This window comes from Ranitomeya variabilis, chromosome 2 (assembly GCF_051348905.1).
Source record: "Ranitomeya variabilis isolate aRanVar5 chromosome 2, aRanVar5.hap1, whole genome shotgun sequence".
NCBI lineage: Eukaryota > Metazoa > Chordata > Amphibia > Anura > Dendrobatidae > Ranitomeya > Ranitomeya variabilis.
The window spans coordinates 59,841,613-59,866,620 of record NC_135233.1 but is presented as its reverse complement, the minus strand read 5'-3'; the positions used below and the strand labels follow the sequence as shown (position 1 = coordinate 59,866,620).

Below are 25,008 nucleotides of genomic sequence, written 5' to 3'. Positions count from 1 at the left end.
TAGAAATAAACTAGAGATAACCCATATTTCTGATAGAAAAGTAATGATTTCCAACCAATTACATTACTGATGTGATGGAAAGCATACAATTAAAAGTTTTCCACTATTCAGACAAGGAATTCATTTTTTTGATTGCCCCTGATATGAACATGCTGAATTCAGCTCATTTGACATAGACAGGAAAAAGGTTTTGTCTTTAAAAGGGTTTTACAATGACATTATTGATATTTAAAGGAACATATGCCATTTTAGTCATGAATTCACAAAGCCTGTCATATACCTTTTATCTAAGTTTTCAGCTCACACTTTGTCTCCAGATATCACCATTGTATGTCTGGTCTGTTCACATCCATTGCTTCCAGTCACATAATCTTTTGTTCAAGAAGAATGCATTTTTTAAGGTTTATTGCACTAGCACAACAAGACCCATATAGCTTTTGTTCTCAGAGCACCATCTTGAGACTCCAGTCTCAGAGCGCTCTTCTGCCAAAATCACCAACCACATTTGTTGTCTACCAAACACACCCACCCACCGCCTTATGCTACTTTATATGGCACTAAACTTCATTCATGCCTGTAAATGAGCTCAGAGTACTGATGACCTGATCTGCTCTTCTATTATTGGTGCAAAGTCACCATTCTAGAAGGGGAGCTCTAGGGAAGATGAACATGCTTGTGTTTATATCTCACCATGCCCCTAATGAAAGGGAATATGATGAAGGCATGGACAGGAGCTTTTTTTAACTCAGGTCCTTCTATTAAAAAGTAGAGTTAAGCGACTTACTTTTTTAGGATCGAGTCAGGTTTCGCAAAACCCGACTTTGAAAAGTCGGGTCGGGTGAAATTGGCCGATAATTGCGAAAAGTCGGGGGCCGACTGAAACACAAAACCCAATGCAAGTCAATGGGGAATCAAAGTTGGCAGTGAGTGGAGGACAGGGAAACACCTACAGTGCCCATTTTAATGCCAAAAACATCAATTCTTATTACTGAAGCTTGTCAATCTTAATTTACTTTATAATAATAGTTAGGCATTGAAAACTGGGGGTCATTTGGCTAAAGTTGTGGGGGGTAGGGTTGGCTCAAGATTTTCATGGGCCCAGGAAACGCGGACTACGTCACGGCGGTGGAGCAGGGAGAGGTAAGTATTTCAAATTTGCAAGTGCTGTGATCCTGAGTAAGCAGGGGGGCCCACTCGTTGGCATTGGCACTGGAACAGGGCCCCTTATAGTACAGCGGTGTGTTTGACGGCGGGCGGCAGAGACACTTTTGCGTACTATGAGGAGCCCTGTGCCAGTGACGTCACCAATGAGTATGCCCCCCACCTGTTGAAGGAACCTGCACTTTCATCTGCACCTTCCTCTTTGTCCCCATGTAAGGTGGTATGGTATGCGGGAAGGGGAACCTGACTTTCAGCAGGGTCAGATTCTGGCTGTGTAGAGTGCAAGGGGAATGTATTGGTCTGGGTCAATATACCAGCAGACTCATCTAGCAGTGGCTGGGCAATGGGCAGGATGAGGAGGAAACACAGATATAGGCCCAAATAATAAAGTGGGCTAAATGCAGTTCAAAATTGGTAACAGGGCTAAACAGTCGGCATTGCTTTGTTCGTTGGAGGACAACTGTAATGAGCGGCAGACACAGTTAGTAGGCCCAAATAATAAAGTGGGCTAAATGCAGTTCAAAAGTGGTAACAGGACCAAATAGGCGGCATTGCTTTGTTCATTGGAGGACAACTGTAATGAGCGGCAGACAGTTAGTAGGCCCAAATAATAAAGTGTGCTAAATGTCTGCCAAAAAATTTATCATAAATAAACAGGTGGCATAGCTAGGTACATGGGTGGGCTCCTCTGCTGAGTAGCAGACAGTGGTAGTAGGCGCAAAGTATTAACTGGTCTAAATGGAGGCCAGGGCCCGTGTATATTTTAACTAATTTGTAATGGCAGTGCCATTAAAGGATTTAACAGCACAGACTACACAGTGGTGGAGCAGGGAGAGGTAAGTATTGCAAGTGGTAGAGCACTGTTCAAGCTGGAGGGAACACTCTCTCATGGGCGGCGGTACTGGCACAGGGCCCCTCATATTACGATGGTGTGTCTGACATTGGTTGTGCACCACCACCGTCAGAGACACTTCATTGTACTATGAGGGACCCTGTGCCAGTGCCGTCGCCCAAGAGTAGGCCCACCCATCAGTCCAGGCAAACGGCACTCGCACGGGTGCTTGTGCCAGGTGGTGACCACGGCCCTGTGGGGGGAGTCAGCCCATTTAGGGAGGTATAAAAATTGCCTATGGTGGACATTCAGCAGCTTCAAATGGAGGGATTGGAGAAGTCAGTAAGAGGAGGCCAAAAGCAAGACATTTTTCAGGCAAGCTACATGTCAGCAGGGGAAGGTGGGGCAAAATAATTTGAAATCCATGATTGGTTCATTTTAATGAAGGTTAGATCATCAACATTTTGTGTAGCCAGACGATGACGCTGGCTCAACACCTCCAACCTTAGGTGCTATTGTGCTTTTGCCACTACCACCAGATGCACCACCACCATCACCACCATCAGTACCAGCTGGCAACCACCACCCATGGGCTCTTCCGCCAGACTTCCTCATTTTTTGGAAAATCGAAATAAAATAACAACCGTTATATGGTTGTTGTGAATTCCGTTCTCAAACTCCCTCCTGTGGTCATGAATGGTACTTCGGCGAGTTCTGTCTGTGGACTCCCTCTGGTGGCTGTGAGTGGAGCTGCTGGTTCTTGAGGTTGCTTCCTCAGCTGCCCTCGTTTATTGCTAGGCTGGCTTCTCTATTTAACTCCACTCAGATCGTTGCTTCATGCCAGCTGTCAATGTCTTAGTACTGGTTCAGATCTCTCTTGGATCTTTCTGATGACCTGTCTACTCCAGCAGAAGCTTAGTCCCTGCTAGTTCATTTGTTGTTCATTGTGTACTGAATATGTTTCTTAGTACTTGCTAAGTTCTAGTCCAGCTTGCTATCATGATATTGCCTTGCTAGCTGGAAGCTCTGGGGTGCAGAGTGGCACCTCCGCACCGTGAGTCGGTGCGGGGGTCTTTTTGCACACTCTGCATGGTTTTTTGTAGTTTTTTGTGCTGACCGCAAAGATCCCTTTTCTATCCTCTGTCTGTTTAGTGAAGACTGGCCTCCTTTGCTGAAACCTGTTTCATTCCTGTGTTTGTGACTTTCTTCTTAACTCACAGTCAATATTTGTGGGGGGCTGCCTTTTCCTTTGGGGAATTTCTCTGAGGCAAGGTAAGGCTTTATTTCCTATCTTTAGGGGTAGTTAGCTCTTAGGCTGTGAAGAGGCGTCTAGGCGGAGTTAGGTACGCTCCACGGCTATTTCTAATGTGTGTGATAGGATTAGGGTTTGCGGTCAGCAGAGTTCCCACTTCCCAGAGCTTGTCCTGTCTTATAGTTTAACCATCAGGTCACTCTGTGTGCTCCTAACCACCAGGTCCATAACAATGGTACTGTAAAACAAGGTAGAAGGTGTATATAAACTTGTTGAGAATTTAAATCTCCCTTTTTTTTTTTGGAGACTGAACCAAAACTCAGGCCCAGTGTATAAACAACACAATGTAAGTGGCTGAAAGTGGCTGGCTGATATATGAAAAAATACAAGGACTGTAGTACAATTTCAATCTCCCTACAATGATCTCAGGACAAGTATGGCAGCAATACAAAGGACTGCTGCACACAAAAGTGTGGACAAATAAACAAGATAACTGTGCAGAAAGGAGCAACAGGATTTTTGCTTTTAAAAAAGCAGTTGGTTTGCACAGCAGCGTTCAAACAGCAATGCAGCTATCAGGGAGCCTTATAAGGCAGCCTAATAAGCTACAGAGCTGATGCACAAAGATATAGCCTCCACTGTCCCAGCAACACAAAGGTGGTGTTGGACAGTGGAAATCGCTACAGCACAAGCAGTTTGGTGGTTAATCTTCCCTCCCTAACTATATCCCTTCTTCTGATGAAGCTGCGGCAACCTCTCCCTATGCTACGATCGGCAGAAGTAAGATGGCAGTCGGCGTGCACACCCCTTTATAGCCCCTGTGACGCCGCAGAAAGCAAGTCAATCACTGTCATGCCCTTCTCTAAGATGGTGGGGACCGAGACCTATGTCATCACGCTGCCCACACTCTGCGTCCTCCTTCATTGGCTGAAAAATGGTGCTGAACGCGTCATACCAAATGCAACTTTGGCGCGCTGATCGCCGACCGCATGGCCGATCCCACACTAGGATCGGGTCGGGTTTCATGAAACCTGACTTTGCCGAAAGTCGGCGATTTTTGAATTTGTCCGATCCGTTTCGCTCAACCCTATTAAAGAGCATAGCATGTGACCTATGGCATGTCAGACTCCGCACTAACCAAATGTATAGTGAACAGTTTAGGAACAGCGCATCACAGGAAGTGTTGAGAACTGGATGAACAAGTCAGATGAGGCGCTTTCCTAGAAATAAAATTTAGCTTTTCGGCTCTAGTAAGTAAATTTGTAATTTTAATACGATACGATACGATACGATACACTTTATTGATCCCGTGGGAAATTATGGTATCACAGCAGCACAACTTACATCATAAGAATCATAAAATGAATTACATAATTGACATGACAGTTTGTTGACAGAAGGACATTATACATTAGAATAGGACAAACACAGCGGGTGAACTGAAAAGTAGAAGAAATAAAGTAGACAATCCCCTTTATGATTTAACCCTAATGTTATTGTTGTACATCCCCATAGCAGTTGGCACAAACGATTTCCTAAATTTTTCCTTCTTACACCTCAGAAGTATTAGCCGGTTACTGAAGGTGCTCTTCTGTCTCATGAATAGCTCATATAGTGGATGTGCATTATTGTTCATGATTGCCATACACTTTTTCAGAGTTCTTCTCTCCACTACCTCCTCAAGAGAGTCCAGATTGCAGCCGACAGCAGAGCTTGCCTTTTTGATAAGCTTATTCAGCTTATTAGCATCAGAGGCCCGCACACTATTACCCCAGCATATGATTGCAAAAAAGATGGCACTTGCCACTACAGATTGGTAGAACATTTCTAACATTTTGCTACACACATTAATGCACTAATTGAAGCAATTACGTAATGATAAAACACCCGATCCTGGAAAATTGCTTTATGGGAATGTTCCCACGTAGGGACTATTGAAAATAGGAGAACCTGAGTCTTCATGTATTAGAAAATACAGCATTTATTGATACAAAAATATGCGAGACAAATACAATGCAATGCAATACATAAACTGATTAGTTCTATAAATATTACATATGTATGGATAAAAATGTGATCCTCAAAAGTGACCACGCCCCCTTGAGGAAGCGATAATCACGCTCGCGAAATGCGCGTCGGGGACAGTGGCCGCTCCCCGGACCGGACCAGAGACACCATCACAATGGGTAATTAACCCTTGATTTATTTCAAGTTCTGTGATTTTGGTGCAGCACTTTAGTATAACTTACTTCATGGCTTTTCCAGCTTGGCTCAGCCACATATTTTGAAGACGGTTGCCTTACTTGATTCTCCTCATGACATGCTGGTGAATGGCTTGTGATATCCCTTTCTTTTACTAAGTGGCTATATACACATGTTTATTAGGATATTATCTTAGGTGCTGCACCATCTGGGTCCTGGTTTGCGGCTGCTCAATTTTTTGTCACTTTTGAGGATCACATCTTTATCCATACATATGTAATATTTATAGAACTAATCAGTTTATGTATTGTATTGAGTACTTATCTCCTATATTTTTGTATCAATAAATGCTGTATTTTCTATTATATGAAGACTCAGGTTCTCCTATGTTCAATTGTTATATCAGAGTCAATATATTGGTGATCGCTGTATTAATTTGTGACTGGTATTTTGTATTTCACACATAGGGACTATGTTAGTAAAATTTCTGTAGGCAAGGTACTGGCTGAAAAGTCACAGGGTAGCACCGCAACAGTCTAGTGGATGAGATCTTACCAGATTCCGTTTACATGCTGTGTATAAAATCTGCATCCTAAATTATCTTGCGTTGCAGTTTTCAGCCCGCGGCATGCGAATTTATACTTCATGTTTTAAATTTGGATTTCACCATTTGCATTAACAATTATTTAGAATTCCTGCAATAAAATCAGCATCAAAATCTGCATTTAGTCCAAATGTTTAATTTTGAATTTTATTTCAGATTTTCCGCTACAGGGAACCCAAGAGCTCTGCATGTTTTTGTGACTGTTTACTAAGGGGTTAACTCTACACTAGGTCTTTTCAGTGGGATTTGAAGCTCGGTAGCAAAAAAAAATCTGTTTGTTTAGGTCTTTCTGTAATGATAATTGTACCATATATTTACGCTACAGCGAGAAGTTTATTTGTATCATTTACAGAATGATTAAAAATTCACAAGATTTCTGTATCAAAGAACATATAACATTTAATGCTCCAGTTTATGAAATTCCTGCTCTACATACATAATTTTGTAGAATTATTCGTTTTTCTTCTCTCTATTATTCTGAAACGCTGAGAGATTTACAGTACACACGGCTTTGTGCTCAGGCATTTAACATATCAAGCGGGATCACTCTTTGATTTATTGATTTAGTAGAAGACATTTGCATAAATTCCGCTCGATTATTATTATTATTTTTTGTGTGCAGAGTTATTCGGTAGCCTTGCAGATCCTGTAACCATGTCTTTCTCAGTACTAAGTGACACTCGATTTCATATGACATAGAAAGTCTTTCCTAAATGAAACCTAATGACTTCACTGATGGTTTCTGCAATGTTGAATATTTCAGGTGTGCTGTTGCTAAGTAACACAATAGCACAACTTCAAAGTCTAATGAACCTAAAATTACCATGACATTCTGTTCTTTCATAAACAAGACTGTGCCGAGCTAGGATTGAAGTTCTTCTGACAGCTGCTAGATAGACATCTGTAGGAAAAGGAATCTGGGGTATCAACTATGATCAAAGCTACAAATGAAGATGATGATCACTGGGGTGGAGTGTTCGTAGACTCTTTAAATACCCAGTGTTCCCTGGTAGACTCTTTAAATACCCAGTGCATTCTGTGAAACTCTTTAATTACCCAATGCACCCTGGTAGACTGGTAGAAAATTCTTTGCACCTTGTTTGACTCTTTATGTCAGGGTTGAGGAATCCTTTTTTCTACCATTGGCCATTTGGAGATTTATACCATCCTTCGGGGGCCATAAAAATTGCCCACTAAATCTATCCACAAAGTACTGGCACTGGTGTCGGAACATAATCTTTTATTGCATGCACCTCAGTGTTCAGTAGAGCAAGAAGAACTTAAAGGGACAGTGGCTATTAAAATACCACTGCCAGCCCAAGCACTGTAGTCCCCGGGAGTCTGCCTTGGGGTCAGATAAAAGGTAATCGAGGGCCGTAAATGGCCCGTGGGCCTGAGGTTCCCGACCCCTGCTTTACATATCCAGTGCACCCCAATAGTTTCTTTAAATGCCCATTCAACCCTAGTATAAACTTTGAATACCTACTACAGCCTAATAGATTCTATAATTATCTAACACACCCTAATAGTCTCTTTAAATGCCCAGATTACTTTAGTATATATTTTTAAATACCCATTGCATCCTAGTAAGCTATTTAAAAATGCAATGAACCCTGGTAGTCTCTATAAATTTCCATAGTACGTTAGTAGATTTTTAAAATAAAGAGTGCATCCTGGTAGACTCTTTAAATACCCAGTGCAACCTGATAGACTTTAAATGTCCAGTGCATCCTGGTAGACTCTTTAAATACTTAGTGCATTCTGGTAGACTCCATTAATACCAAGTGTACCATGATTGACTCTTTAAATACCAAGTGCACCCTAGTAAATACCCAGTGCATCCTGGTTAATTACCCAGCAAACTTGGTGGACATTCTTAAACACCCAAGGAACTCTGGACCAAAAAATTGTGGTGTTACGGAGAAGCGGGGTCAGTGGGTGCTCTCATCCGCTGGCCCGGCTGTCTTTAGCAAGACTGCATGGACCACGGCTCATACCACTGAACGCCCGCTCTATCTCCCAGTGGGCAATACACTACACAGACAACACAGGGTTAAGGTAAAACAGTGTGGCAATACTTTATGGAACCACAGCACACAATAGCAAGCAGAACAATCCCACCATGACTGGAATTGTTTGGTTACATGGGCACATATAAAATATCACTGTGTCTTCATGTCTTTCCAGTATGACACAATGTCAGGGCTCCCAGGGTCACATGGGCACATATAAAAGATCACTGTGTCTCCATGTATTTCCAGTATGATATGATGTCAGAGCTCCCAGGGTCGCTACTCCATCTGTGGATGAACACACAGAGAAGGGGTAGTGACAAGCATAGGGAGATGACCAAGAACTGTCCATAGAGTCCATACAAGGTCCAAAGCCAGTTGACACGATGTCAGAGCTCCCAGGGTCGCTACTCCATCTGTGGATGAACACACAGAGAAGGGGTAACGACAAGCATAGGGAGATGACCGAGAACTGTCCATAGAGTCCATACAAGGTCCAAAGCCAGTTGACACGATGTCAGAGCTCCCAGGGGCGCTACTCCATCTGTGGATGAACGCACAGAGAAGGGGTAACGACAAGCATAGGGAGATGACCAAGAATTGTCCATAGAGTCCATACAGGGTCCAAAGCCAGTTGACACAAGAGCCACCACCTGGCTTATCTGACCATCTCCATGGAACCAGGTGACCAGCGAGTCCCATACCTGGCTTTCTCCAAACATATCCATGGTTCAGAGATGGTCACTGGATCAGATCTGTGTCCTTCCAACCCGGAGCCGAAAACCCCTAGGTTGTATCCTATAGAATCTTAGATCAGTGTCCCTCGTGATGGTGCCATGATGAATTGGCTGCAGTCCTTTCTCTTGTCTGTTGGGTGGTTTGCAGAATGTCTGGCTCGTAGCTCTATATTACTTCAGACTCCCGGATGTGATCTCTGAGTCTTTCTATGCCCAAGGCATGTAAGCCACTCCCAGAATCACCCAGGGTCTCCCAGTCCAACATCAAGATAAGGCAAACAATGGTGATGGGATTAAGTAGCACTATTAGCATATAAACACACATCAATAAACAAAGCCCAACACACTCAATGTACAGTCACCACTACAGACCTACACAGCATGTTAGATAGTATATCAGTTGGCAAGTCTGTATTCCTGACCCACCAGACACAAACACTCAAATGCACAAGCCAATATACAGATGAAAAGCCAGTTCTTATTGGTCTGCAAAAACGTAGCTGTCTGGGTAATTAAGATACAATCTGGTTTCTTCACATGTGGTAACAGGGGTTACAGTCACACCAGGACCATGGACCTTAGTGGGGTCCAAAAAAGGACCTTTTGGTCCATATGAGTACTAATAGAAATCATTTAGGAGATTTTTTATTAGGGCCCACAATTTATGCTACTAGTGTTACTTGGTGATGGCAGAAAATAAAGGACACCTGGCAGAGATGCAATTTAAAGCTCCTGACACTCAGATGTCTGACATTGGAGTTTCATATATTTGCGGCTTTTAATTGGATCCACATGGGAATTTTCCACAATATATTACAGCTGCATATATGAAATGCCAAATATGTGCTGATTTTATGTATTTTTAAAAATACTAAACACATGACTAGGTTCTCATGCGGCCATCGATTTCACTTGGGTACCAACACGCAGTTGCATCAGGTTCCTCTATTCCCACAATGGCTATGGCTTTGGTACAGTTAAAAATACATAGGTTTGGGGTTCATGTCAACTGTTTTATGGCTGCTCACATCAATTCCAGAGGTTAGCAATGAAGAGCGTCTAACATGGCTGTGATAACATGGAAAGAGGGCTGACTAGTCTGGGGTAATCGACTACTCAAAACCCTCATTAGCATAGAAAATGGGGACAATGTAAATGTTTTTTTAAAGCATTTATTTAGCTGACTTATGTTATACAGGGCCGGTACATAGGCGAATGCTGTTGGGTTGAAGGGCATGGGCGAGCTGACAGGTTCCCTTAAAAAGTTGAAGTTGATCATTCAATATAATAGACATACTGTAAAAGTTACAGACCTGGCCTAAGGATTAAATGTGCTGTGAACCTAGTGTACAGTCTGATGTACTGAAATCAAATCTGTAGGACCTAAACAGAGGAGGAGGAGATTTGAGTTACCGCAGCACTTTTCTTCCTCCCTGCTGATGACAGTTGTTGTGGAATATAGATAGATAGACTTTCTATTATCTTCTATATATTGAGATTAGTTATAATATTACTTAAGTGAATATTTTTTTCCTATCTTTTTAAACATATCTTATGAATAATGGTTACAAAGAACAAGGCAAGACCTACTTTTAAGATTCTTTTGCATTACTGATCTTGTTAAGAAGCTCTCTAGTATATATGAGCTTTGGTTATAGCCAATGGAAACTGATAATACTCGACCACAATTTATTACAAGCACTTTCAGCACCTCTCAGCTATTAAACAATGTCAAAGGCTTCATTTTCCGCTGCAATCTTTAAAGGAAAGCTATGTTTTGTAAAGAGGGCTTCAATGCAATTACCAGCCAAAGGAAAAGCTTAGCTTGAGTGGATAAGCCCCTGATTATGACACAGCAATCACAACAAAAGTACTTGGTGCGCTATTGCAATCCCTGTTAGAAAACATGTCTGCTCCTCATTTCTCCTCTGCTTTTTTTCTATTTCAATGGTAAGTGTATAAGCCTTAACCCCTTAACCCCTGGAGGTATTTTCATTTTAGCGTTTTCGTTTTTTGCTCCCCTTCTTCCCAGAGCCATAACTTTTTATTTTTTTTATTAAAATGGCCATGTGAGGGCTTATTTTTTGCAGAACGAGTTGTAGTTTTGAATGACACCATTGGTTTTAGCATATTATGTACTAGAAAACAGGAAAAAAGTTCTAAGTGCTGTGAAATTGCAAAAAAAAAACAAAACTGCAATTTCACAGTTTTTTTTACCCTGTTCACTAAATGCTAAAACTGACCTGCTAGATTGATTCTCCTGCTCATTAAGAGTTCATAGACACCAAACATGTCTAGGTTATTTTTAATCTAAGTGGTGAAAAAAAATTCAGTTTGTTAAAAAAAAATTGCGTCATTTTCCGAGACCCGTAGTGTCTCCATTTTTCATGATCTCGGGTTGGGCGAGGGCTTATTGTTTGCGTGCCGAGCTGACATTTTTAATGATAACATTTTGGTGCAGATACGATCTTTTGATCGCCCATTATTTCATTTTAATGCAGTGTTGCAGTGACCAAAAAAACGTAATTCTGGCGTTTTTACTTTTTTTCTCATTATGCCGTTTAACGATCAGGTTAATTATTTTTTTATATTGATAAATCAGGCAAGTGGCAATTTCAAATATGTGAATGTTTTTTTTTACTGTTTTATTTTGAATGGGGCGAAAGGGGGGTAATTTGAAGTTTTATATTTTTTTATTTTTTTATATTTTTTGAAACTTTTTTTCTTTTTTTACATGGCATTAAAAGAGGTACGGTATGCATTTTAAATGAGCAGCACCTTTATACAGACCACACTAGAGTTTCTAACTGTGTATACCTGTCATTCAGCAGTAATATGGTTTAGCCAGGCCAAAAAAAGGGGTGAGTGATATAAAGCATGCAAATTATTTGCAGCATCAAATATTTAAATACCACCCCATATACCCTGTGCATCCTGTCACATAATTATTTATTATTTTGAGCTGCCCTTGATTTTCTGGCGCAACGATGGTTACTGTTCCCTCAGTTTATTTCAGCACCTTTCTTTGTATAGTTATTGAAAAATGATATTTAATAAAAATTAAATTTTTAAAGAAAACAATTTGTGTGCTTCTTGTCTTTACCTGGATGACACACATCCGCTGGTAAAATAGGTTTTCTAGATCTTTTCGCTTGCCTATTTGTCCTGTTTCCAATACATCAACTTCAAGAACCAACTGTTCACTTGTTCCTTGATATAGCACCATTAGTGATAAGCGAATATACTCATTACTTGAGATTTCTCGAGCATGCTCGGGTGTCTTTCGAGTATTTTTAGTGCTCGGAGATTTCATTTTCATCGCCGCAGATGAATGATTTACATCTGTTAGCCAGCATAAGTACATGTGGGGGTTGCCTGGTTGCTAGGGAATCCAAACATGTAATCAAGCTGGCTAAGAGATGTAAATCATTCAGCTGAGGTGAGGAAAACTAAATCTCCGAGCACTAAAAGATACTCGGAGGACACCCGAGCGTGCTCGGGAAATCTTGAGTAATGAGTATATTCGCTCATCACTAATCACCCTACTTGCTTTTATCACAGGGCTGATTTGGGGTGTAAGCCACAGGAAATTGTTGTGAACTCTGTTTCCGGGCTCCCTCCTGTGGTCATGAGTGGTACTGTGTGAGTTCTCTCTTTGGGCTCCTCCTGGTGGCTCTTTTTGTTATTTTGCAGGTTTCTGGCAGGATCAGCTGTCTCGTCATCTGCTAGTTAGGTTTCCTATTTAATCCACCTGGTCCTTCATTCCTTGCCTGTTGCCGTTGTATTCAGTGCTATTCTGATTGCTCCTGTCTACATCCGTTATCAGTCTCTCCAAGAGAAGCTAAGATCTGTTTGCTTATTTTTGCTCATCTGTGTTAAAGATGTTTCCTAGTATATGATGAGTTTTTGTCCAGCTTGCTAATATGTGATTTCCCTGCTTGCTGGTGCTCTGGGGTGCTGAGTTGCTCCCCCCACATCGTTAGTTGGTGTGGGGGTTCTCGCATTCTCTGCGTGGATATTTTTGCATAGGGTTTTTTACTGACCGCACAGATCCCATGCTATTTTCTGCTATCTAGCGTTAGCGGGCCTCATTTGCTTAGCCTGTTTCATCTCTGCGTTTGTCTTTTCCTCTTAACTCACCGTTATTATTTGTGGGGTGCTTCTATATCTCTGGGGGATTTCTCTGAGGCAAGTGAGGTCTTTACTTTCTCTTTAAGGGTGGTCAGCTTCTCAGGCCGTGAAGAGACGTCTAGGATTTCAGGAAACGTTCCACGGCTGCCTATAGTGTGTGCGGTTAGGATCAGGTTTGCGGTTAGTCCAGTTACCACATCCCCAGAGCTCGTCCTATTATTTTCTACTTAGCTGGTTAGATTTGTTATCCTAAGCCACTAGGATCATAACAGGAAATACAACCAGATATCTCAATGAGTTATATTTAGTCTATTGTTACACTGCGTATGTTTACTCATCCGAGAGAATCTGGTCAATTATGCAAATCACACAGAGTGTGATCATAGTGTGCTCCAATTCTCTCGGATGAGAAGATGGAAATTGGACCACACTCAGATGTCACCAGAGTACAGTCCGATGGTTTCCCCAGACTCATTGACTTGTATGGCCGAGTGCCATCCGAATATCGGATTAAACTCGAACATGCTGCAATTATTTTCTCAAGACCGGCTCTGTCCAAGAAAAAAATCAGCCATGTTCATGGCCCCATAGCAAAACGTTACTCGAGTGTGATCCAATGTTTTGTCATGTGGCACTAGGTCCATTTATACGGTTGTGTGCACGAGCCCTAAACGTGATAAAAAGTAGGACTACATTAAAGTCTACTATTATATAATCAGTAGAGTTGAACAAAAAGATTCACAGGACCTTTGTGCAGTGGCCAAGTTGGTAGTAAATGCCTGCCAACTGCACGCCCGACACCTATTCTGGTTAATAAGATGGCACAACATGATGTGTGCTATGCATTATAATAATTATGTCGCACCAGGCCTATAAGTCAGAAGAGACGCTGGGGATTCTGGCAGGTAGAAGGAGGCTCACAGGGCTTTGGTCTGTGGCCATTTGCTACCGACATGGTGGGGTGGCTGCTGGGTCAGGGCTGTGAATAGTTTTGATCACCTCTAATATACAGCTGTATCTTTCACAATGGACAACAAATGATACATCAAAGAATTAAATACAAAACTCAGTTTTTGTACAGCTATTTTTTTCACAACTCAAAATTTTGTCTCAAATTTATGAAAACCAAGCGAGGCTCCAGAATCACAGTGCTAAGCGCTGATGTGTAGATTTTTGAGTATAGTGTTAAGGGAGAAAGGCAATCGCCCACTGCTAACAATAACAGGAATTGTGCGCCTAATTACCTGTTCACTCTGCTCAATTTATTGCTCTGGAGTTGTTCCCCTTTCCTAATAGAAAATATGCCGGCTTGTCAGTGATCAGCTTAATTAGCTAGATGTGTTTTTTTTTTGTTAAAAGCTTCATGTTTTCCATTGCAAGAAGGAAAGTAAGAAATAATCTTTCACCCTTATCTTGTGTCAGAGGAAAGGAGATATTCTAATATTCTAATGCAAGAGGTTAAATTAACTAGCAGAGGTTTCCTAAGACATCTAATTTATCTTATTTTTCTCAGGAAAACGTGTTTGCTTCTAACATAGCTTATTGTTAATTGGTCTTGTAGTTATTTATTAATTTCACTTTCCACATAATTCGGCCTCACTGTCTATAGATTTGCATTCATTGTGCTGCTTTGGTCCATTGTCTGCAGTACATATTCTCTACATACATATTTTGGTAGCTTTCCCAAATTCCATGATTCCTCTTTAGAAGGCTAGGTGCAGACAGCTAGAGATTCTGTCATCTGAGAGAATCGGGCCGACTATGTAAATGACACTCTGGTCAAACTCTCATCATAGCTTGATCAGAGTGTGATCAAAGTGTGATCCAATTCTCTTGGGTGAGGAGAAGATGGAGAAAAAAATGTCTCCATCTACTCAATTGTGTCATCGTGAAGAAATCAAAGTGCACTCAGATGTCAACCGAGTGCATGGCCGAGTGCAATCCAAATGTCAGATCAAACTTGGGCATGCAGCAATTTCTTCCTTGGACTGGCTCATGACCCATGCCCTATAGAGTAACATTGGTCTTGAACAGAAGTAGCAGGATATATTCCAAATGAAAATTAATAAATATAGAGCAATTGGACTAAAATTTAGCTTTTAATTATATATATTAAAAAATGAGACAAACTGAAGTGATGCTTACACCAAGTGATATGACAAATACAAGGGAATAAAAAAGAGGGACTGGCGTTCACTCTTGAGGACACAAAAGGTACTTGAGTTGCTAATCTGATGTACGAGAAGGAACCAATGTATGTGTTGGATCTATTGTTGCACGGATCAACACATGTGTATATTTGTTTTTCCCCTACGTACCTTTTGTGTCCTCAAGAGTGAACGCCAGTCCCTCTTTTTTATTCCCTTGTATTTGTCATATCACTTGGTGTAAGCATCACTTCAGTTTGTCTCATGTTTTAATATATATAATTAAAAGCTAAATTTTAACATTGGTCTTGAGTAAGACTTGATGTTGTGTCAGATCGCACTCGGACCAATAACATGGTCGTCTACATGAGCCCTAATATGCAATAAATGAGTACATGTAAGGATATGTATACAATGCTTCCTTTTATTGGTGGTCAAAAATGTCTGTTTTTAAGGCAGAAGACCCTTTAGGAATTGCTGATTTTTTCTAGAGTTTTCTAAACCTAAAATGTTTTTTTTTAGTATTTTTTTTTTGTCACTCACAAATGCTTACTTGATTTTTTTGAGCATTTTTTTCAGTGTGTTTTGGCGATTTTTGTTTACTGGCATAATTGTAGCCTTCCCATTACTTTCAGTTGCATAGTATTGAACTTCCAGCTAATTATAAACCTGAAGAATGTATATTACTCATTTTGAATGAAAACCTGAACATATGGACAGGTGGTTGTTTTGCCATACAAATGAATAGGACCATTATTTTTTTTCTGGTTTTATTAGCATTTTTTCAACCATTTTTTGGAGCAGACGCGCTCAAAAGACAATAGAAAAAAAAACGCAGTGTAAACATTCCCTTAAAGCTTCAATCGAGTCAGATTCAAATTAAAATATGTCATACACCAAAAAGTTGCACATTAAATGTGTATGGGGCATGAAGGCAAGTGGCAGTAGATTTGCAGACTTCTCAGCTTGGGAGATATAGTATTATGACTCTCCTTGACTAGTTGGGAGAATTGGCAACTATGGCCAAAATGGGTGCAGAAATTTCTCAAAGAACATTTCAAATGTTGAACCTGCAATGCTCATCTAACCATCCAGGTTCAACATTGAAATTTTCTTTGAGAAATTTCCACACCAGTTTTGGCCGTGGTTGCCAATTCTCCCAACTCGTCAAGGAGAGTCATAATATTGAATCTCTCAAACTGTGAAGTCTGCAAATCTACTGCCACTCTCCTTCAAGCCCCATATAGATTAGATAAAGCTCAGGTGGAACCAAAAATGTAGAACCAAAGTAAAAAAATAATAATAAAAAACACATGCAAACATTTACTTAAAAAGAATTGTAATTACTGGTCCCATTGGTGACAGTTCTGGGACCTTACTATACGTTCTATGGTTCAGCATGAATCTCAAACCTTAATGCATTGTTGTGAAATAAACCCTAAAGTATCAACATCCAACACGCAAGAGATCCTAAAAGCATCACTATGGCAACAACTGTCCATAGCAACTGAATATTATCAAGAGCTCACTGCCGAGGAGACAAAGAAGAAGAAGCTTCTGTGCATTTTACTTCAGATACAGCACTCGATATATAAAAGAAAAATTCACTTAATATACCGGGGAATAGTAGATGTTCCAGATTATTACACCGTTAAGAGTCACAGGTGCCGTTGACCTGATATATTAAATAATTTGGCGCTGTCAAAAATTTCCCACCAAAGCCAAAAGGGCAGCAGACCTTATTGTTGTTCAATTAGTTATGTACTTTGCAAGACTCGTGGCAAAAATGCTATTGTACAAGCTAAAAATAATGTAAGGTGGCTGGTAAATAAGTTTTCTAAAGATTTATTAGCCATTTATAGTTTATGTGACTGAACTTACTTCTTGTAGTGGTTTTCTCAGAAATACATATTTCTTAATTACATCATTAGTATGGTTTAAAAAAAAAGACAAGTTCTTCAAGTTCAACTGAGGGATGGAAGAGGACAAGATGAGGACCTATCTTTTGGATTGACCTACAATGTGTGAATCGGTCGAGACCCTTGCTAATAACAAAGTGAAGGGTTTTCCTATGGGGAACAGTGAAAGTCATCAGGACTGAATTTTATATTAACTCCAGAATTAGTTTTTTTTTTATATGGGAGGAACGGTCTTACCTTGGAAGCTTGGTACCCACATTTTTGCTGGAGCTACTTCTATGTTTCTTTTTCTAGAAAAAATAGATGGATAGATATATAGATAGATAGATGGATGAATAGATCGATAGCAAAATAGGAAAAAAAAATAGAAAAACAGGCAGCACTGCAATACTTATCAAAAATCAGATGGACTTTAATAGCCCTAGTGGATTGGCAACATTTCGGTTACAATGAGCCTTTTTCAAGCCTTGACGAAGGATTATGATCCGAAATGCGTGTCGGGGTGCGCTATTACGGGACGTGGCTGACCCATTAAGGTAGTTTCTGTGTACCTCCCTGCTTTTTTTTTGCACTTTGCACTTTTAGTGTGGATCATATACACTCACCGGCCACTTTATTAGGTACACCATGCTAGTAACGGGTTGGACCCCTTTTGCCTTCAGAACTGCCTCAATTCTTCGTGGCATAGATTCAACAAGGTGCTGGAAGCATTCCTCAGAGATTTTGGTCCATATTGACATGATGGCATCACACAGTTGCCGCAGATTTGTCGGCTGCACATCCCAAAGATGCTCCATACAAGGCAGGATGGATCCATGCTTTCATGTTGTTTACGCCAAATTCTGACCCTACCATCCGAATGTCGCAGCAGAAATCGAGACTCATCAGACCAAGCAACGTTTTTCCAATCTTCTACTGTCCAATTTCGATGAGCTTGTACAAATTGTAGCCTCAGTTTCCTGTTCTTAGCTGAAAGGAGTGGTACCCGGTGTGGTCTTCTGCTGCTGTAGCCCATCTGCCTCAAAGTTCGACGCACTGTGCGTTCAGAGATGCTCTTAGGCCTACCTTGGTTGTAACGGGTGGCGATTTGAGTCACTGTTGCCTTTCTATCAGCTCGAACCAGTCTGCCCATTCTCCTCTGACCTCTGGCATCAACAAGGCATTTCCGCCCACAGAACTGCCGCTCACTGGATTTTTTTTCTTTTTCGGACCATTCTCTGTAAACCCTAGAGATGGTTGTGCGTGAAAATCCCAGTAGATCAGCAGTTTCTGAAATACTCAGACCAGCCCTTCTGGCACCAACAACCATGCCACGTTCAAAGGCACTCAAATCACCTTTCTTCCCCATACTGATGCTCGGTTTGAACTGCAGGAGATTGTCTTGACCATGTCTACATGCCTAAATGCACTGAGTTGCCGCCATGTGATTGGCTGATTAGAAATTAAGTGTTAACAAGAAGTTGGACAGGTGTACCTAATAAAGTGGCCAGTGAGTGTATATATATTTTGCTGTGTCATTGTACACTATTTGCAGTTGGTATTTTGCAATATTGCACTTTATACTGCTTTATCATCATTTTTGTATATCCTTGTTGTATTTCTTATACACATCATCTATAGTGGTTCAACTTTCTTTATTGAGTTCTCATTTTTTTGCACCCCCCCCTTTTTATTCACACATAATTGTCACTATTGGGAAGCACTGCTCCATTATATAAAAACTGGGTCAACTACTGCAATTAAATTATTGAATAATTGTATATATTATATTTTTTTGTCCTGTTATGCGCACACTTGTTTTGTTTTTATTTTTATATGGCCAATTATATGTAACTAGATTGTGGCCCGATTCTAACGCATCGGGTATTCTAGAATATGCATGTCCCCGTAGTATATGAACAATGATGATTTCAGAATTCGTGGCAGACTGTGCCCGTCGCTGATTGGTCGAGGCAACCTTTATGACATCATCGTCGCCATGGCAACCATTATGACATCTACGTCGATACTGTGCCCGTCGCTGATTGGTCGATTGATTTCCATTATGACATCATCGTCGCCATGCTGTGCCCGTCTCTGATTGGTCGAGGCCTGGCGGCCTCGACCAATCAGAGACGCGGGATTTCCAGGACAGACAGACAGACAGACAGACAGACAGAAAGACAGACAGACAGACAGACAGACAGAAAGACAGACAGACAGACAGACAGACAGACGGAAAAACCCTTAGACAATTATATATATAGATAGATAAAGGCATTTTTATATCTACTTTCTGTTTGGTGTGTTTCTCTGGTTTTCCATATATTGGTTGGGTTTGTTTTTCTCAGCTACTATCATGTACTGAGTTGTATGTAGTTGAGTGGATTGCAGCTGCCATTTATGCTACACATCATAGAGCATTATCAATTTCAATACATACCTTAAAACAAGTTAACAGACTGATTGTAAATGTTCTAAAGATATTTGAGTGCCATGTTTGAAAGTCCACCTGTAACACAGCTATAGACTGAAGCACATAAAATAAAAGCAAACGATATCATAGTAAGAACTTTATATGTGTGGCATATCATATGGATATCGAGAGATTTGCCTTGTATCGTGATTTTCCTGATGGGTAGCAGCCATGACTGCTGCCTTTTTTTTTTACAATAACTTTGTTATACACAGAAATTACCGGTGCATATTGGCAGCTTTGTATGTTTTCTGTAAAATTGGACCATTTACTTAGAAATAGATGCAATTGTACCGCTATGCTAAATGAGTCTTTAAGAGTCTTGAAAGACAAACCATGGATTTCTATTCAGTTGGAATTATAACCTACGGTTGGCATTAGCATGTGTAAGATTGTACGGTATTCCAACAACAGAATGAGATCCCATTGACTGGAGAATGGCGGTGTTTTAGGAAATAACAGGGTTGAGCCCACTATGAGTGCTATGTATTTACCTGACTATAAACATATATCATTTAGTATACAGTAGTAGATGATGCACAAAAACCTACACTTTTCTTTATGACCTTTGTAATATAATTTTCTTCATATTCAGAAGGTATAACTCGGGATTTATTTCAAACCACATGATAAAAATAAATTTCAAAAATCAATTGGGAAACTCTAGAGAAACTTTTCGGACTACCTCCAATATGTTGATTTTTTTTAACAGATTGTACAGAATAGATCAACATTAAGATAAAGCCTTGCCATTCCAGCTCAACCTGCCCACAGGAACATATCATTTCTACAATCACTGCCCTCAGTATCTCAGAAGTCATATCCCAACTAATCATAAAGTGAATAGCATATCCTATAATTTGCCATCAGTGTTTTGGGTTCAAAAACCTCTTAAAAAGGTAGATTTTATTTAATTGGGAGACTGAGAACTGAAACTTTCTATAATAGCACATAATTGTGCATTTTACAGTTTCGAAAATGCAGCAAAGTACAAAGGTCCTTTAAGGGTTATCCTCATCATGAATCGTTAGATTTGCAAAATGCTTGTAAAAACATGGAACTTTGCAATTTATTTGTTATTAAAATCATCTCTGTTCTCAAGAATGTAGGATTTTTAATGTTATGGTTTACTGCTTTTTGCCTAGGCTACTGGCCACTTCTTTAGTCTATCAGCAGTGGCCGGTCTCCTAGGCAAGGAGAGCAGCACTTACAAGCTCTGTTCTATAGAACTTGCAAGCACTGCTCTGAAACTGGCCATATGACTTGATGTAATCAGCTTCAATGTCCCTATGCTCCTCTAAGGCTTCCTCTGCTTGCAACACCGGAGACTTCACAGTTCAGGTGTGATGATGTAATTTTTTTGACTTGTTAATAAAGCAAGAGTGGTGATGTCATAGCTACAGTGCATGCAATCACTGCAGCCAATCACTGGGCTCAGCGATCTCCTGCTGTTCCCAGTGATTGGTTGCAGTTCTCATACTTTGTTGAACTCGTGGTAGATAAGGATAGCAAAATTGGTAATTTTCACTCTTTGGAAACCTATGGAGGAAACAAATACTTATAATTCATACCTGTAGTGAGAATAATGTGAAACTTTCTTTTGATACAGCAAACAACATTTTGTGTTGTTAGATATCATGATGTGTGCGATCATTGATTGTTATGGATCGGTTTGCCAGCCTACTACCTATCAACCTCTCTGAAGAAGTCTAAATTGCTCTAAAATCACAACCTTAGACCAGTAAATACTGTACATTATCAACAACTTCAAATAAGGAATTCTCTCTTTTAAGTACCGTTATTTGGAGACCATTTAAAAAAAAATCAATTTTTTAATAATACTTCATCAGTTTCATAGTACAATGAGGGTCATATTCTAAATGTGTACACAAAAAGAAGTACAGCGTCTAATCTATTCCTATTGATTGAATAAAGGTAGGAGGACAATGAAAATTCAGATATTACAGACAATGATTTCACTTCCACCGGGAAGGTGTTTTAGACTATGTCTGTCTGCGGCTACCGGGCTGATCAGATCTTTAGTGACATATGAAGCTGCCTTTTATAGAAGGTGCAGACATGCTGAATTGGCTTTTCATTCTCTTTCTCAAGGAAAATACCATTAGCTCACAAGATTTAGCCTTGCATACTTAAGGAAGGCGTGATACGTACAAACTGTTAACCTTCTTAAAAGCTTTTTCCAATCTTTTCTAAGCCCTGGAGAAGCTGATTTTACTCAGACTCGGTCATTCACAGTAAAATGATTCCTTTGACTAGCCTATAATTATAGTGTGCGGTAAGCAGGTATTTCCGACGTAAGCTCTTTGACTTGCCAATGTTGGCCGTACTAATTTTAAGATGAAAAGTTACCTTCATGCCATTGTTTTGCTGGCTATGTTTAAAGAGAGAGTGATTCCCTGGTCTTAAGGAAAGATAATGGACAATTTTTCATAATTTGAAAGGTTATAAAACCAATACATCATTGTAAGGGGTAAGTGCTAGTTTCTTGCACAATCGGCCTGAAAACAAAAGACTTCACAGTGCGAAGGGTTTACCTGAAAAATTATACAGGGTTTTACATTTTTTTATTTATCTTAGTTTTTAGTCATCTCTCATACCTTATATAGTCTGTGGATGTCATGTTGCAGAGATGGTTGAGATTCCCGATTTATGTTTTTGGTTGATGCGGTTATCCTGTGCAAAAAAATAGGTTTATAGTAATAGTAGAGCATAGAAAGGCCCCTGATATGTAAAAGTCTACCATTAAGGATTTACTAAACAGAGATGATTGTATCAATTATGTGCAAATTGAATTAGAGTCAAATTTATTGACATCTGGGGGTTCTGGTATATTGGAACAATGACGGTGTCACTTCACACAAAGTGGCAAAAAACGTCCGCCAATATATGAAACACAGATGGCACATTCTTTCCCAAAATGCCTTGGAGTTATCACATTAGATCACAGAGTAGAGTGACACCAATCAGGAGAGACTATCTCATACTCTGTGCGATGATGACTGATTATGGTAATCTGGCTGTTAGCATCACTTGCCGTACGTGCGCCTCAAAATTAGATACATCATGGGCAAAATCTCTCTCTTATTACTGAGACTGATTTTCCATTAAATGCATTAAAGAAGTTGCATACACTCCAGGGAGAGCTCATTGTGGTAGACACCACTTTTTAGGACAATTAAGCTACCTGAAAATCATGGCAAATTTTTTTCTGTCCAAATCAAATTTTTGGTGCAAAATTCGCCGAACTTGACGAAATCGAATTCCAAGAGGTTCGATCATCTCTAATACTAAAGTTAACGTGAGGTTGCCTGTCCACATCCACTTTTTAAAACTTTTCAGAATGAGATAAAAAAAGAAATGATACTTACCTTACCTACCATTCGAATACTTCTTCTTCTTACTGGCATCTGTACTTCCTTCTCTGTCTAGACTGACATGTGACTGCTGTGCTCAGTGATTGGCTATAGTTTTCTCATGTCTTTGCAGACAGGGCAGGAAGTTCAGGAACCACAGGAGGCATTTGTTGGCTGCAACCCATCATTACATACAAAGGTGTTCGCTAACTCTTGGACTCTAATTGGCTAAAATTGTCACATATTTGCTCTGTACAGCATATGATGTGTAGTACCATAGATTGAATAATAATAAATTATTGTATCACATATTTTTAAATTAGGTCAATAATCAACTGTCTAGATCAGTTTGATTAACATTTCAGGCCAGCGGCATTATTGTGCCGCTGGACAAAACTTTGCGCTGTGCAGTGTTGCAAACAGAGGCAGCTTTTTCACTATAGCATTAGAAGAGCACAGGGCACTGAAGTTGACATCTACAAGGTCCAATAAAGGACCAATAGTGAGAAAAATACTACTTCTCTCTTACTGGACTCAATTAGGGCAGAAAAGCAACAACACTTTTAGTTTACTTATTGATGAAATGGGTGTGAATGCACCTACAGGCTAAACTGTGAACATTATTTAAGGGGACCTTTCTATAATCAAAACTTATAATGTATGCAAAGGACAAGTAATATGCTTCTGAACTGAGACTCCAGAGACCCACTTTTCAGCTGCATGTAAATATGACTCTACACTCATTCACAAAATTCCATAGCAATAAGCTGGGTTGGTTATTTAATAAGATGCTGCCTTTGTCTCTGTATTGGTGAGTCAAGTGTACTGTGCCAATCACTGCTCATTTAAATGGGTAGTGGCACATTCCTACACAGTGGCCCACCGGAGAATTCTCCTGTCCTTCTGAGGGCCAGTCCGAACCTAGTTACAGTGTTGGGATCTACAGAAATCAGATGTGTTATGGTTCTCAATGGCAAGAGAACATAGCCCAGCATACATAGGAACTAGCTCTTGGAAGGATGGAAACTTAAACTGACCATGAACTAAACCTGCCGCACAACTAACAGTAGCCGGGTAGCGTAGCCTGCGTTTTATCCCTAGACGCCCAGCGCCGGCCGGAGGACTAACTAATCCTGGCAGAGGAAAATATAGTCCTGGCTCACCTCTAGAGAAATTTCCCCGAAAGGCAGACAGAGGCCCCCACATATATTGGCGGTGATTTAAGATGAAAATGACAAACGTAGTATGAAAATAGGTTTAGCAAAATCGAGGTCCACTTACTAGATAGCAGGAAGACAGAAAGGGTACTTTCATGGTCAGCTGAAAACCCTATCAATACACCATCCTGAAATTACTTTAAGACTCTAGTATTAACTCATAACATCAGAGTGGCAATTTCAGATCACAAGAGCTTTCCAGACACAGAAACGAAACTGCAGCTGTGAACTGGAACAAAATGCAAAAAACAAACAAGGACAAAAGTCCAACTTAGCTGGAAGTTGTCTGGTAGCAGGAACATGCACAGAAAGGCTTCTGATTACAATGTTGACCGGCATGGAAGTGACAGAGGAGCAAGGTTAAATAGCGACTCCCACATCCTGATGGGAACAGGTGAACAGAGGGGATGATGCACACAAGTTCAATTCCACCAGTGGCCACCGGGGGAGCCCAAAATCCAATTTCACAACAGTACCCCCCCCCTCAAGGAGGGGGCACCGAACCCTCACCAGAACCACCAGGGCGATCAGGATGAGCCCTATGAAAGGCACGGACCAGATCGGAGGCATGAACATCAGAGGCAGTCACCCAAGAATTATCCTCCTGACCGTATCCCTTCCATTTGACCAGATACTGGAGTTTCCGTCTGGAAACACGGGAGTCCAAGATTTTTTCCACAACGTACTCCAACTCGCCCTCAACCAACACCGGAGCAGGAGGCTCAACGGAAGGCACAACCGGTACCTCATACCTGCGCAACAATGACCGATGAAAAACATTATGAATAGAAAAAGATGCAGGGAGGTCCAAACGGAAGGACACAGGGTTAAGAATCTCCAATATCTTGTACGGGCCGATGAACCGAGGCTTAAACTTAGGAGAAGAAACCCTCATAGGGACAAAACGAGAAGACAACCACACCAAGTCCCCGACACAAAGCCGAGGACCAACCCGACGCCGGCGG

The 25,008-nt window shown here is 40.6% G+C and overlaps 1 protein-coding gene and 1 long non-coding RNA gene across 11 annotated transcripts in view; one reads left to right on the top strand and one right to left on the bottom strand.

Annotated features, from left to right (window-relative positions):
• Positions 1–25,008, top strand: part of NRXN1 (neurexin 1) — a 1,786,277-nt gene that overhangs the window by 532,244 nt on the left and 1,229,025 nt on the right. The window lies entirely within an intron of this gene.
• The window catches only part of LOC143804400 (uncharacterized), a 29,743-nt gene continuing 21,969 nt past the window's right edge, over positions 17,235–25,008 (bottom strand). The window contains exons 2-3 of the long non-coding RNA XR_013221019.1: positions 22,071–22,146; positions 17,235–17,287 (exon numbers count right to left, since the gene is read on the bottom strand). This is a non-coding gene — a long non-coding RNA (uncharacterized LOC143804400). The remainder of the gene's footprint in view (positions 17,288–22,070; positions 22,147–25,008) is intronic.